General features: G+C 42.0%; 1 pseudogene; it reads left to right on the top strand.

The window, feature by feature from the left end:
- Nucleotides 1–15,577, top strand: part of LOC139745773 (uncharacterized) — a 370,344-nt pseudogene that overhangs the window by 48,986 nt on the left and 305,781 nt on the right.

The raw sequence follows: 15,577 nt of genomic DNA, 5'->3' as shown, positions 1-15,577 counted from the left end.
GTCTTTTCCTAGCGCTACCTCACGGGGAGAGGGGGGTGCCATTTCATGTGTAGTGGGGTGGCGATAGGAATGGATGAAAGCAGCAAGTATGAATTATGTACATGTGTGTATATGTATATGTCTGTGTATGTATATGTATGTATGAAAAAGATTTTGTGTGATCGGGGCCTGAACATGCAGGAGGGTGAAAGGAGGGCAAGGAATAGAGTGAATTGGAGCGATGTGGTATACCGGGGTTGACGTGCTGTCAGTGGATTGAATCAGAGCATGTGAAGCATCTGGGGTAAACCATGGAAAGCTGTGTAGGTATGTATGTTTGCGTGTGTGGACGTATGTATATACGTGTATGGGGGTGGGTTGGGCCATTTCTTTCGTCTGTTTCCTTGCGCTACCTCGCAAATGCGGGAGACAGCAGCAAAGAAAAAAAAAATGTATATGTATGTATACGTTGAAATGTATAGGTATGTGTATGTGCGTGTGTGCATATGCATGTGTATTTGGGTGGGTTGGGTCATTCTTTTGTCTGTTTCCTTGTGCTACCTCGCTGATGCAGGAGACAGTGACAAAGTATAATGAAAATATGAAATATAAAGTACATATACATATATACACATGTACATATCCATACTTGCTTCCCTCATCCATTCCCGTTGCCACACCGCCACACACGAAATAGCATCCCCCCCTCTCCAGTGAGGCAGTGCCAGGAACAGACAAAAAAGGCAATATTCATTCACACACAGTCTCTAGCTGTCATGTGTAATGCACCGAAACCACAGCTTCTTTTCCACATCCAGGTCCCACAGACCTTTCCATAGTTTACCCCAGACGCTTCACATGCCCTGGTTCAATTCATTGACAGCACGTCGACCCCGGTATACCACATCGTTCCAATTCACTCTATTCCTTGCATGCCTTTCACCCTCCTGTATATTCAGGCCCCAATCGCTCAAAATCTTTTTCACTCCATCTTTCCACCTCCAATTTGGTCTCCCACTTCTTCCCTCTACCTCTGACACATATATTCTCTTTGTCAATCTTTCCTCACTCATTCTCTCCATGTGTCTAAACCATTTCAACACACCCTCTTCTGCTCTCTCAACCACACTCTTTTTATAGTAAAAAACAAAAAAGCATGCTATTGAGCTAGAATTGGTTATCTTTTTCAGAAGTTATAGGCAAACCTCTTCAACTCAATTGAAGCATGCTGAATCAGATAATTCAGTGGGTGAGGTAGAACGTCTTATACCCCACTCTCCTGCCAACTCCATCCTAATCCATACCACTATTGTATCATGCTCTTGTCATCACGTTTTCCAGTTGGATTTCACTAGATATTGTATTATATAGACTATGTTTAGTAGATTTTGGTGGCTTAATACATTCATAAAGCAGTTTTTTTTTTTTTATTTTATTTTGACTTTTGACCCTTAATCCAATATCTCCATTGAATATCATTTTGCAAATGAATATGATGCGCAGTAACACCAAGTTATCAAAACCTAACTCACCTTGTGACCAGTTGTATTTAAGAATTTGAAGGTAGTTTTGATGTGTGCTTTCAAAGTGGTAGCTTAACTTTGGGGTGTGGCTTATGATAGAGACCCTATCATTTTTGCATGAAATATATCCAGAATTCACAGTGTGGCTTAAAAAAGTGGGTGACATATTGAAGTAAGTGTGGTATATAGTGAATGGTGAAATGTAGCAGCATACATCATAGATCAGGTCATGCTGGAGTAGTTAGGTTGCAGACTGAGCTGCAGGGGGTAGAAGATAGCCCCTCAGAACCAATGTTGTCAGAAAGTGTATGTAAGGTAATGTACTTTAGAGTTATGCAGTATCTTTAAAATCTTACATTCCTGTTCATGGCAATTGCAGTGCAATTTTCAGTTTTATGCTAATGTTTTTAGATAGCAGGTTTCTAAAGAGAAATTACTTTTAACCCACAGTGGAGGAGTTACGTGGTGCAAGAGAAAACGAGGAAAGATTGAAAGGGCAGTTAGCTGAATTACAACGTAAAGAGCAGTATCATATAATGAAACTCTCCTGTAAGGAACATGAACTACAAGATTTAGGGGTAAGTGCTCTGTTCAGGGTATCTCATTTATTGCTACATTTTCATGTCATGTGTGCCTGTCAAGATTTTTGTTGAACAGTTGATTTATACATATATTATACATAATCGCTGTTTCCTGCGTCAGCGAGATAGTGCCTTATGTATGTATATGAACTCCCTTATATGTGCATATACATACATTCACAGACATATACATGTATACACATGTACATATGCATACATGTTTACCTTCATCCATACCTGTCACCACCCTTCCTCACAGGAAACAGTATCACTACACCCCACTTCAGCAAGGTAACTAGAAAAACAAACAAAAAAGGTCACATTTGTTCATACTCGGTCTCTAGCTGTCATATGTAATGCACCAAAACCACAACTCCCTATCCACATCCAAGCCCCGCAGACCTTTCCATGGTTTACCCCAGATGCTTCACATGCCCTGCAGTCCATTAACAGCATGTTGACCCCGGTATACCACATCATTCCAATTCACTCTATTCCTTGCATGTCTCTCACCCTCCTGTATGTTCAGGCCCCAATCACTCAAAATCTTTTTCACTCCATCCATCCACCAACAATTTGGTCTCCCACTTCTCCTTGTTCCCTCCACCACTGACACATATATCCTCTTTGTCAATCTTTCCTTACTCATTCTCTCCATATGTCCAAACCATTTCAACACACCCTCTTCTGCTCTCTCAACCACACACTTTTTATTTCCACACAGTTCTCATACTCTTTCATTACTTACTTGATCAAACCACCTCACACCTCATGTTGTCCACAAACATCTCATTTCCAACACATCCACCCTCCTCTATACAACCCTATCTATAACCCATTCCTCGCAACCATATAACACTTTTGGAACAACTACTTCAAACATTCCCATTTTTGCTCTTAAGATAACATTCTCTCCTTCCACACATTCTTCCTCACTCCCAGAACCGTCGCTCCCTCCCCCACCTTGTGACTCGCTTCTGCTTCTATGGTTCCAACTGCTGCCTCTTCATCTCCCTGATATATAAAACACTTCACTTTCTCTGGGTTTTCTCCATTCAAACTTACATCCCAATTAACTTGTCCCTCAACCCTACTGAACCTTATAACCTTGCTCTTATTCACATTTACTCTCAACTTTCTCCTTTCACACACTTTTCCAAACTCAGTCTCCAACATTTGCAGTTTCTCACGTGAATCAGCCATTAGAGCTGTATCATTGATGAACAACAACTTACTCATTTTCCAGGCCCTTTCATCTCCAACAGACTGCATACTCGCCCCTCTCTCCAAAACTCTTGTATTCACCTCCCTAACTACCCCATCCATAAACAAATTAAACAGCCATGGGGACATTAGATACACCTACCGCAAACCTACGTTCTCTGGGAACCAATTACTCTCCTCTCTTCTTACTTGTACACATACTTTACATCCCTGGTAAAAACTTTTCACTGCCTCTAGGAATTTACCTCCTACACCATATACCCTTAAAACTTTCCACAAAGCATCTCTATCAATCCTGTTATATACCTTCTCCAGATCCATAAATGCTATGTACAAATCCATCTGTTTTTTCTAAGTATTTCTCACATACATTCTTCAAAGCAAACTACCTAATCCATACATCCTCTACGACTTCTGAAACCTCACTGCTCTTCCCCAGTCTGATGATCTGTACATGCCTTCAGCCTCTCAATCATTACCCTACCATATAATTTCTCAGGAATACTTAACAAACTTGGCTTCTGTAGTTTGAACATTGTGCATGCATTCTACCAATCCGCAGGCACTTCCCTGTGGTCCATACATACATTGAATATCCTTAACAACCACTCAACAGCACAGTCACCCCCTTTTTAATAAACTCCACTGAAATGCCATCCAAACCCACTGCCTTGCCGGATTTCATCTTCCACAAGGCTTTCACTACCTCTTCTCTGTTTACCAAACCTTTCTCCCTGACCCTCTCACTTCACACACCACCCCGACTAAAACATCCTATATCTGCCACTCTAGCATCAAACACATTCAACAAACCTTCAAAATACTCACTCCATCTCCTTTTCACTTCATTAGTACTTCTTGCTACCTCCCCACTTGCACTTGCACCCTTCACCAGTGTTCCCAATTGTTCTCTTGTCTTATGCATACTATTTATCTTCTTCCAAAACATCTTTTTATTCTCCCTAAAGATTAATGATACTCTCTCTCCCCAATTCTCATTTGCCCTCTTTTTCAACCCTTGCACCTTTCTCTTGACCTCCTGCCATTTTCTTTTATACATCTCCAATCATTTGCACTACTTCCCTGCAAGTATCCTCAAAATGCCTCTCTTTTCTCTCTCACTAACAACCTTACTTCTTCATTCCACCAATCACTACCCTTTCTAATCTGCCCACCTCCCATCTTTCTCATGCCACATGCATCTTTTGTGCAAGCCATCACTGGTCCCCTAATTACATCCAATTCCTCACCCACTCCCCTCACGTCATTTGCTCTTACCTTTTGCCATTCTACTCTCAGTCTCTCTCGGTACTCCCTCACACAAGTCTGCTTTCCAAGCTCGCTTACTCTCACCACTCTCTTCTCCCCAACATTCTTTTTGAAAACCTCTACAAATCTTCACCTTCTCCTCCACAAGATAGTGATCAGACATCCCACTAGCTGCCCCTCTCAGTACATTAAGATCCAAAAGTCTCTCTTTTACATGCCTATCAATTAACACACAATCCATCAATGCTCTTTGACCATCTGGTACTCACATATGTATACTCATGTATATCTCTCTTTTTAAACCAGATACTCCCAATCACCTGTCTTTTTTCAGCACACAAATCCACAAGCTCTTCACCATTTCTACTTAAAACACTGAACACCTCATGTACACCAAATGTACCCTCTACTGCCACATTACTCACCTTCGCATTGAAATCACCCTTCACTATAACCCAGTCTCTTGCATGAAAGCTGTTATCACACTCAGCTGCTCCCAAAACACTTGCCTCTCATGATCTTTCTTCTCTTGACCAGGTGGATAGGCCCCAATAATCACCCATCTCTCTCCATCCACTTTGAGTTTTACCCACATCAATCTAGAATTTACTTTCTTACACTCTGTCACATGCTTCCACAACTTCTTCTTCAGGAGTAGTGCTAGTCCTTCCTCAGCTCTCTGAAGGAATAGTGGTTCCAACAATGTTATATGGTTGTCAGGCATGATCTATAGATAGGGTTGTACGGAGGAGGATGGATGTGTCGGAAATTAAATGTTTGGAGACAATATGTGGTGTGAGGTGGTTTGATCGAGTAAGTAATGAAAGGGTAAGGGAGATGTGGGGAAATGGTTTGGACATATGAAGAGAATGAGTGAGGAAAGATTGACAAAGAAGATATATGTATCAGAGGTGGAGGAAACAAGGAGGAGCAGGAGACCAAATTAGAGGTGGAAGGATGGATTGAAAAAGATTTTGAGTGATCAGGATCTAAACATACAGGAGGGTTAGAGGCATGCAAGAATAGAGTGAATTGGAATGATTTGGTGTACTAGGGTTGACTTGCTGTCAGTGGACTGAACCAGGGCATGTGAAACATCTGGGGTAAACCATGGTAAGGTCTGTGGGGCCTGGATGTGGACAGGGAGCTGTGGTTTAGGTGCATTTCACATGACAGCTAGAGACTGAGTGTGAATGAATGTGGCCTTTTCTGTCTGTTTTCCTGGTGCTACCTCACTGAAGCCAAGGGTAGCGATGCTGTTTCCTTTGGGGTGGGGTGGCACCAGTAATTGACGAAGGCAAGCAAGTATGAATATGTACATGTGTATATATGTATATGTTGATATGTGTATGTATATATATATATGAGTGTGTATGGGCATTTATGTATATATATATATTTATATGAGTGGATGGGCTATTCTTCACCTGTTTTCTGGCGCTGCCTCGCTGACGCAGGGAGCAGCTATTAAGTATAATGAATATAGATAAATAAATGAATAAGTAAATGTGATTATGCTTGGGGTGGTTAGGGAGGTAAATGCTAGAGGTTTGGAGAGAGGGGCAAGAATGCAGTCTGTTGGGGATGAGAGGGCCTGGGAAGTGAGTCAGTTGTTGTTCGCTGATGATACATCTCTGGTGGCTGAGTTTGGAAAAGTTTGTGAAAGGAGAAAGTTGAGAGTAAATGTGAATAAGAACAAGGTTATTGGGTTCAGTAGGGTTGAGGGACAAGTTGATTGGGATGTAAGTGTGAATGGAGAGAAATTGGAGGAAGTGAAGTGTTTTACATATCTGAGAGTTGACTTAGCAGCAGATGGAGCCATGGAAGCAGAAGTGAGTTGCAGGGTAGGGGAGGGCGCGAGGGTTCTGGGAGCGGTGAAGAATGTGTTGAAGGAGAGAATGTTATCTTGGAGAGCAAAAATGATTATGTATGAAGGAATAGTGGTTCCAACAATGCTATATGGTTGTGAGGCATGGGCTATAGATAGGGTTGTTCAGAGGAGGGTAGATGTGTTGGAAGTGAAGTGTTTGAGGACAATATGTGTGTGAGGTAGTTTGAGTAATTAATGAAAGTGTAAGGGATATGTGTGGAAATAAAGAGTGTGGTTGAGAGAGCAGGAAGAGGGTGTGTTGAAATGGTTTGAACATATGGAGAGAATGAGTGAGGAAAGATTGACAAAGAGGATATATATGTCGGAGGTGAGGGGAACAAGGGAAGCAGGAGACTGAATGAGAGATGGAAGGATGGAGTGAAAAAGACTTTGAGTGATCGGGGAACAGTGTGGTATACTGGGGTCGACGTGCTGTAAGTGGACTGAACCAGGGCTTGTGAAGTATTTGGGGTCAACCATGGAAAGGTCTGTAGGGCCTGGATGTGGATAGGGAGTTGTGGTTTCAGTGCATTAGACATGACAGCTAGAGACTGAGTGTGAACAAATGCTGCCTTTATTGTCTGTTTTCCTTGCACTACCTTGGTGAAGCATGTGTAGCGATGTTATTTCCTGTAGGGTAGATAGTGACAGGACTGGGTGAAGGCAAGCAAGTATGAATATGTGCATGTGTATATATGTATGTCTGTGTTTGTGTATGTATATGTTGATATGTATGTGTATGTATATGCATGTGTATGGGCATTCATGTACATATGTGTGTATATGATTGGATGGGCCATTCTTTGTCTATCCTGGTGCTACCTCGCTGATGTGGGAAGTGGCATTTGGGTGTAATAATGAAAAAGTATAAATTATACTTAATCGCCATCTCCTGCATTAGCGAAGTAGCTTATGGAAACAGACGAGGAATGGCCCAACCCACTCACATACACATGCATATACATAAACCAGTACACACTCACATATACATACATATACATTTCAACGTATTCATATATATACACAGACATACACATATATACACATGTACATATTCATACTTGCCTTCATCCATTTCCGTTGCCACCCCGCCACACTTGAAATAGCATCCCCCCAGCGAGGTAGCACCAGGAAAAGACAAAAAAAACCCCACATTCGTTCACACTCAGTCTCTAGCTGTCATGCACTGAAACCACAGCTCCCGTTCCACATCCAGGCCCCACACACCTTTCCATGGTTTACCCCAGATATTTCACATGCCCTGGTTCAATCCATTGACAGCACGTCCACCCCAGTATACCACATCATTCCAATTCACTCTATTCCTTGCACGCCTTTCACCCTCCATCCTTTCACCTCCAATTTGGTCTCCCACTTCCCCTTCTTCCTTCCACCTCTTACACATATATCCTCTTTGTCAATCTTTCCTCACTCATTCTCTCAATGTGTCAAAATCATTTCAACACGCCCTCTTCTGCTCTCTCAACCACACTCATGTTATTACCACACATCTCTCTTACCCGTTCATTACTTAATCGATCAATGCCCTTAAACATTTCATTTCTAACGCATCCACCCTCCTCCTTATAACCCTATCTATAGCCCATTCCTCGCAACCATATAACATCGTTGGAACTACTATTACTTCAAACATACCCATTTTTGCCCTCTGAGATAATGTTCTCTCCTACACATTCTTCATTGTTCCCAGACTCTTCGCCCCCTCCCCCACCCTGTCACTCACTTCTACTTCCATGGTTTCATCCGCTGCCAAGTCGATGCCCTGATATCTAAAACACTTTACTTCCTCCAGTTTTTCTCCATTCAAACCTACAACCCAGTCAACTTTTCCCTCAACCCTACTGAACCTAATAACCTTGCTCTTATTCACATTTACTCTCAACTTTCTCCTTTCACACACTTTCCCAAACTCAGTTACCAAACTCTGCAGTTTTTCACCTAAATCAGCCCCCAGAGCTGTGTCAGCAGCGAACAACTGACTCACTTCCCAGGCCTGCTCATCCACAACAGACTGCATACTCACCCCTCTCTCCAAAACGCTTGCATTTACCTCCCTAACCACCCCATCCATAAACAAACTAAACAACCATGTGTTTATGCATGCTAGCATTTGCATGTATTTTGCTTCTAAGTCTTAATACTCATTTGTATGCTACAGGAAGGAAGTGTTTTCTCATTTTTTTTTTTTATTTTGATAGCACATCTCATTACTTATTTGTGCACTGGGAGGGAGTTTTACACACTTGAGGGCCCTATCAGATAAACTTGCTATTCTGTCATGCTCAGTTTTATTTCAGTTTGTAATTACCTATTTGTATAGTGTGAAGAGAAAGTTTTAAAATTGTGGGTCCCATCTCTTGAACTTTCTGTCAGTCTGCTGTTAAACTAATGTTTGCTGTTTGCATTCAACATTTGGTCACTTTGCTTGTTCCAATCATCCACTGCCTTGCAGCTGAAGTATTACTTCCTTTAATCCTTTCAAACAGGCTTCTTTCCAAGTTTTTTGCAGTGCCCTGCAGTAATTCTGTCAGTACACTTCACAAAGAACTGTTCTCTCTTGATGTCAACAACAGATTTAGACACTTTAAGTGTGTGGTCAGGTCACCAGTCATTCTCCCCTCATCCATAGTGTGTAATTCATTGGTTTACAACTGCCCTCTGTAGTTCAGCTCCCTTAACACTGTTCTGATGTAGCATCATCCAAAAAAAATTGTGCTTCAGAGAAAAGACTTGCAGACATTTCATTGAAAATGTTTGTGGCAGCCATTATGAAAATTTATCAGAATTTCTGTTTTGTGTCATTTATTGTATCAGATTTTTTTTTTTTTATATACTTTGTCGCTGTCTCCCGCGTTTGCGAGGTAGCGCAAGGAAACAGACGAAAGAAATGCCCCCCCCCCATACACATGTACATACACACGTCCACACACGCAAATATACATACCTACACAGCTTTCCATGGTTTACCCCAGACGCTTCACATGCCTTGATTCAATCCACTGACAGCACGTCAACCCCTGTACACCACATCGCTCCAATTCACTCTACTCCTTGCCCTCCTTTCACCCTCCTGCATGTTCAGGCCCCGATCACACAAAATCTTTTTCACTCCATCTTTCCACCTCCAATTTGGTCTCCCTCTTCTCCTCGTTCCCTCCACCTCCGACACATATATCCTCTTGGTCAATCTTTCCTCACTCATTCTCTCCATGTGCCCAAACCATTTCAAAACACCCTCTTCTGCTCTCTCAACCACGCTCTTTTTATTTCCACACATCTCTCTTACCCTTACGTTACTTACTCGATCAAACCACCTCACACCACACATTGTCCTCAAACATCTCATTTCCAGCACATCCATCCTCCTGCGCACAACTCTATCCATAGCCCACGCCTCGCAACCATACAACATTGTTGGAACCACTATTCCTTCAAACATACCCATTTTTGCTTTCCGAGATAATGTTCTCGACTTCCACACATTTTTCAAGGCTCCCAAAATTTTCGCCCCCTCCCCCACCCTATGATCCACTTCCGCTTCCATGGTTCCATCCGCTGACAGATCCACTCCCAGATATCTAAAACACTTCACTTCCTCCAGTTTTTCTCCATTCAAACTCACCTCCCAATTGACTTGACCCTCAACCCTACTGTACCTAATAACCTTGCTCTTATTCACATTTACTCTTAACTTTCTTCTTCCACACACTTTACCAAACTCAGTCACCAGCTTCTGCAGTTTCTCACATGAATCAGCCACCAGCGCTGTATCATCAGCGAACAACAACTGACTCACTTCCCAAGCTCTCTCATCCCCAACAGACTTCATACTTGCCCCTCTTTCCAGGACTCTTGCATTTACCTCCCTAACAACCCCATCCATAAACAAATTAAACAACCATGGAGACATCACACACCCCTGCCGCAAACCTACATTACAGATGTAAGAATGAATAAAACAGCCGGAAATAGTGGAAAAAGTAGCATAATCAGGTTCTGCCTTCTTGTGGTTTTCTTGTAATGAAAAGTTGCCTTTGGTGTCATTTTGTTATTGCCTGTCGATGAATAGGAGTCTCCTCATCGTGGAACTTCCCATATTAAGAGAGTTCATCATTTTCTTACTACTGGAACTAGTGCAGCTTTGAAGTTAGTAGTGCAGCCTTGAACCTCCAGAAGTCCTTTCTGAGAAAGGGGTTCTCATGTCATGTAATTTTGATAATAATGATATTTATCCTTAGGAATAGTGGAGAAAGAATACTGCCCACTTATTCCCTGCATGTCGTTGAAGGCAACTAAAAGGGTTGGGAGTGGGGGTCTTGAAATCCTACCTTCCTGTATTACTTTAACAAAAGAAGGAACAGAGAAGGGGGCCAATTGTGGATCGCCCCCTACGGTTTAGTCATCTGTTCTTGATGCTACCTTATTAATGCAGTAAATGGCCAATATGTGTGAAAGACAATAATAATAGTAGTGGTAAAAGTGTTTTTTTTATGTAGGTGTTTGTCATGGAACTTTACGGTATTACCTTATTACATGTAAAATTTTTCATAACATTATAGTGTATTTATTTTTTTTTTTATTATACTTTGTCGCTGTCTCTCGCGTTTGCGAGGTAGCGCAAGGAAACAGACGAAAGAAATGGCCCAACCCCCCCCCCATACACATGTATATACATACGTCCACACACGCAAATATACATACCTACACAGCTTTCCATGGTTTACCCCAGACGCTTCACATGCCTTGATTCAATCCACTGACAGCACGTCAACCCCGGTATACCACATCGCTCCAATTCACTCTATTCCTTGCCCTCCTTTCACCCTCCTGCATGTTTAGGCCCCGATCACACAAAATCTTTTTCACTCCATCTTTCCACCTCCAATTTGGTCTCCCTCTTCTCCTCGTTCCCTCCACCTCCGACACATATATCCTCTTGGTCAATCTTTCCTCACTCATTCTCTCCATGTGCCCAAACCACTTCAAAACACCCTCTTCTGCTCTCTCAACCACGCTCTTTTTATTTCCACACATCTCTCTTACCCTTACGTTACTCACTCGATCAAACCACCTCACACCACACATTGTCCTCAAAAATCTCATTTCCAGCACATCCATCCTCCTGCGCACAACTCTATCCATAGCCCATGCCCCGCAACCATACAACATTGTTGGAACCACTATTCCTTCAAACATACCCATTTTTGCTTTCCGAGATAATGTTCTCGACTTCCACACATTCTTCAAGGCCCCCAGAATTTTCGCCCCCTCCCCCACCCTATGATCCACTTCCGCTTCCATGGTTCCATCCGCTGCCAGATCCACTCCCAGATATCTAAAACACTTCACTTCCTCCAGTTTTTCTCCATTCAAACTCACCTCCCAATTGACTTGACCCTCAACCCTACTGTATCTAATAACCTTGCTCTTATTCACATTTACTCTTAACTTTCTTCTTCCACACACTTTACCAAACTCAGTCACCAGCTTGTGCAGTTTCTCACATGAATCAGCCACCAGCGCTGTATCATCAGCGAACAACAACTGACTCACTTCCCAAGCTCTCTCATCCCCAACAGACTTCATACTTGCCCCTCTTTCCAAATCTCTTGCATTTACCTCCCTAACAACCCCATCCATAAACAAATTAAACAACCATGGAGACATCACACACCCCTGCCACAAACCTACATTCACTGAGAAGCAATCACTTTCCTCTCTTCCTACACGTACACATGCCTTACATCCTTGATAAAAACTTTTCACTACTTCTAACAACTTTCCTCCCACACCATATATTCTTAATACCTTCCACAGAGCATCTCTATCAACTCTATCATATGCCTTCTCCAGATCCATAAATGCTACATACAAATCCATTTGCTTTTCTAAGTATTTCTCACATACATTCTTCAAAGCAAACACCTGATCCACACATCCTCTACCACTTCTGAAACCACACTGCTCTTCCCCAATCTGATGCTCTGTACATGCCTTCACCCTCTCAATCAATGCCCTCCCATGTAATTTACCAGGAATACTCAACAAACTTATACCTCTGTAATTTGAGCACTCACTCTTATCCCCTTTGCTATTGTACAATGGCACTATGCACGCATTCCGCCAATCCTCAGGCACCTCACCATGAGTCATACATACATTGAATAACCTTACCAACCAGTCAACAATACAGTCACCCCCTTTTTTAATAAATTCCACTGCAATACCATCCAAACCTGCTGCCTTGCCGGCTTTCATCTTCCGCAAAGCTTTCACTACCTCTTCTCTGTTTACCAAATCATTTTCCCTAACCCTCTCACTTTGCACACCACCTCGACCAAAACACCCTATATCTGCCACTCTATCACTACCATCAAACACATTCAACAAACCTTCAAAATACTCACTCCATCTCCTTCTCACATCACCACTACTTGTTATCACCTCCCCATTTGCGCCCTTCACTGAAGTTCCCATTTGCTCCCTTGTCTTACGCACTTTATTTACCTCCTTCCAGAACATCTTTTTATTCTCCCTAAAATTTAATGATACTCTCTCACCCCAACTCTCATTTGCCCTTTTTTTTTCACCTCTTGCACCTTTCTCTTGACCTCCTGTCTCTTTCTTTTATACATCTCCCACTCAATTTCATTTTTTCCCTGCAAAAATCGTCCAAATGCCTCTCTCTTCTCTTTCACTAATACTCTTACTTCTTCATCCCACCACTCACTACCCTTTCTAATCAACCCACCTCCCACTCTTCTCATGCCACAAGCATCTTTTGCGCAATCCATCACTGATTCCCTAAATACATCCCATTCCTCCCCCACTCCCCTTACTTCCATTGTTCTCACCTTTTTCCATTCTGTACTCAGTCTCTCCTGGTACTTCCTCACACAGGTCTCCTTCCCAAGCTCACTTACTCTCACCACCCTCTTCACCCCAACATTCACTCTTCTTTTCTGAAAACCCATACAAATCTTCACCTTAGCCTCCACAAGATAATGATCAGACATCCCTCCAGTTGCACCTCTCAGCACATTAACATCCAAAAGTCTCTCTTTCGCACGCCTGTCAATTAACACGTAATCCAATAACGCTCTCTGGCCATCTCTCCTACTTACATAAGTATACTTATGTATATCTAGCTTTTTAAACCAGGTATTCCCAATCATCAGTCCTTTTTAAGCACATAAATCTACAAGCTCTTCACCATTTCCATTTACAACACTGAACACCCCATGTATACCAATTATTCCCTCAACTGCCACATTACTCACCTTTGCATTCAAATCACCCATCACTATAACCCGGTCTCGTGCATCAAAACCACTAACACACTCATTCAGCTGCTCCCAAAACACTTGCCTCTCATGATCTTTCTTCTCATGCCCAGGTGCATATGCACCAATAATCACCTACCTCTCTCCATCAACTTTCAGTTTTACCCATATTAATCGAGAATTTACTTTCTTACATTCTATCACATACTCCCACAACTCCTGTTTCAGGAGTGTTGCTACTCCTTCCCTTGCTCTTGTCTTCTCACTAACCCCTGACTTTACTCCCCAGACATTCCCAAACCACTCTTCCCCTTTACCCTTGAGCTTCGTTTCACTCAGAGCCAAAACATCCAGGTTCCTTTCCTCAAACATACTACCTATCTCTCCTTTTTTCACATCTTGGTTACATCCACACACATTTAGGCACCCCACTCTGAGCCTTCGAGGAGGATGAGCACTCCCCGCGTGACTCCTTCTTCTGTTTCCCATATTAGAAAGTTAATACAAGGAGGGGAGGATTTCTGGACCCCCGCTCCCGTCCCCTCTAGTCGCTTTCTACGACACGCGAGGAATACGTGGGAAGTATTCTTTCACCCCTATCCCAGGGATAATATACATATATATATACTTATATATATATATATATATATATATATACTTATATATATATACTTATTATCCCTGGGGATAGGGGAGAAAGAATACTTCCCACGTATTCCCTGCGTGTCGTAGAAGGCGACTAAAAGGGGAGGGAGCGGGGGGCTGGAAATCCTCCCCTCTCACTTTTTTTTTTAATTTTCCAAAAGAGGGAACAGAGAAGGGGCCCAGGTGAGGATATTCCCTCAAGGGCCCAGTCCTCTGTTCTCAACGCTACCTCGCTAATGCGGGAAATGGCGAATAGTATGAAAAAAAAAAAAAGAAAAAAAAAAAATATATACTTATACACATACACACACATACACATGCACATATACACACACACACACATACATATATATACATATGAAAAATGTAAGAAACAATTTAGAAAACAGAAACTTCTAGCTTGAAATGAATGAAAAAAAAAATGAATGTCACATAATGGTTGAACCTCTGGCTATGGAAAAAGGAAATGTATAATTTATTTACACAAAGGTCAATAGCAGTTCTCATCAATTTAACCACTCTATCAATAAGCTTCAATGTCTAAGCTACATTTTTCTCCAATTTCACTATTTTCTTGTCAAAACACCAATAATATATGTGATAAAAATACATAACTATAGTGTATATTGTGATTAATTTTCATTCAGTATGCTATGGAAAATGCCTTGGACTATATATGGAGTTTGGCAAGTTGATCATGTTAGGAATGATTGTAAAAGAGAGTTTTGGCAGCAATCAAAGTTTCATTAATAGAGCTGATTGTGGTATGCTGAAATGGTTTAGACGTATTGAGAAGATGAGTGAAGAAAGACTGACAGAGAGGATCTGCATGTCTGAAGTGGAGGGAGCAAAGGGGACAGGAAATTTTGAAAGAGATGGAAGGATGGTGTGAAACAAGCTTAGTGATTTTGTGGCCTGAACATGCAGGAGTGTGAGAGGCATACAAGAGATATAGTGAACTGGGTGAAGTGTAGTGTACAGGGGGCAAAATGCTGTCTGTAGGGCTTAGCTTTGGTTAGTTGCATAACAACTATAGAGTGGATGTGAGCAATCGAGGGATTTTTCAACTATTCCTAGCTCTACCTCATGGAGGCAGAAATCAGCAAGCAAATATGAAAACAGTGGTTGATGAATATATATAAGTGTGGAATGATAGACATTGAATGACCAGAAGTAGCATGC

Source organism: Panulirus ornatus, chromosome 62 (assembly GCF_036320965.1).
Source record: "Panulirus ornatus isolate Po-2019 chromosome 62, ASM3632096v1, whole genome shotgun sequence".
Classification (NCBI taxonomy): Eukaryota; Metazoa; Arthropoda; class Malacostraca; order Decapoda; family Palinuridae; genus Panulirus; species Panulirus ornatus.
The sequence above is the reverse complement of the archived record's forward strand: the minus strand, read 5'-3'. Positions and strand labels throughout refer to the sequence as shown.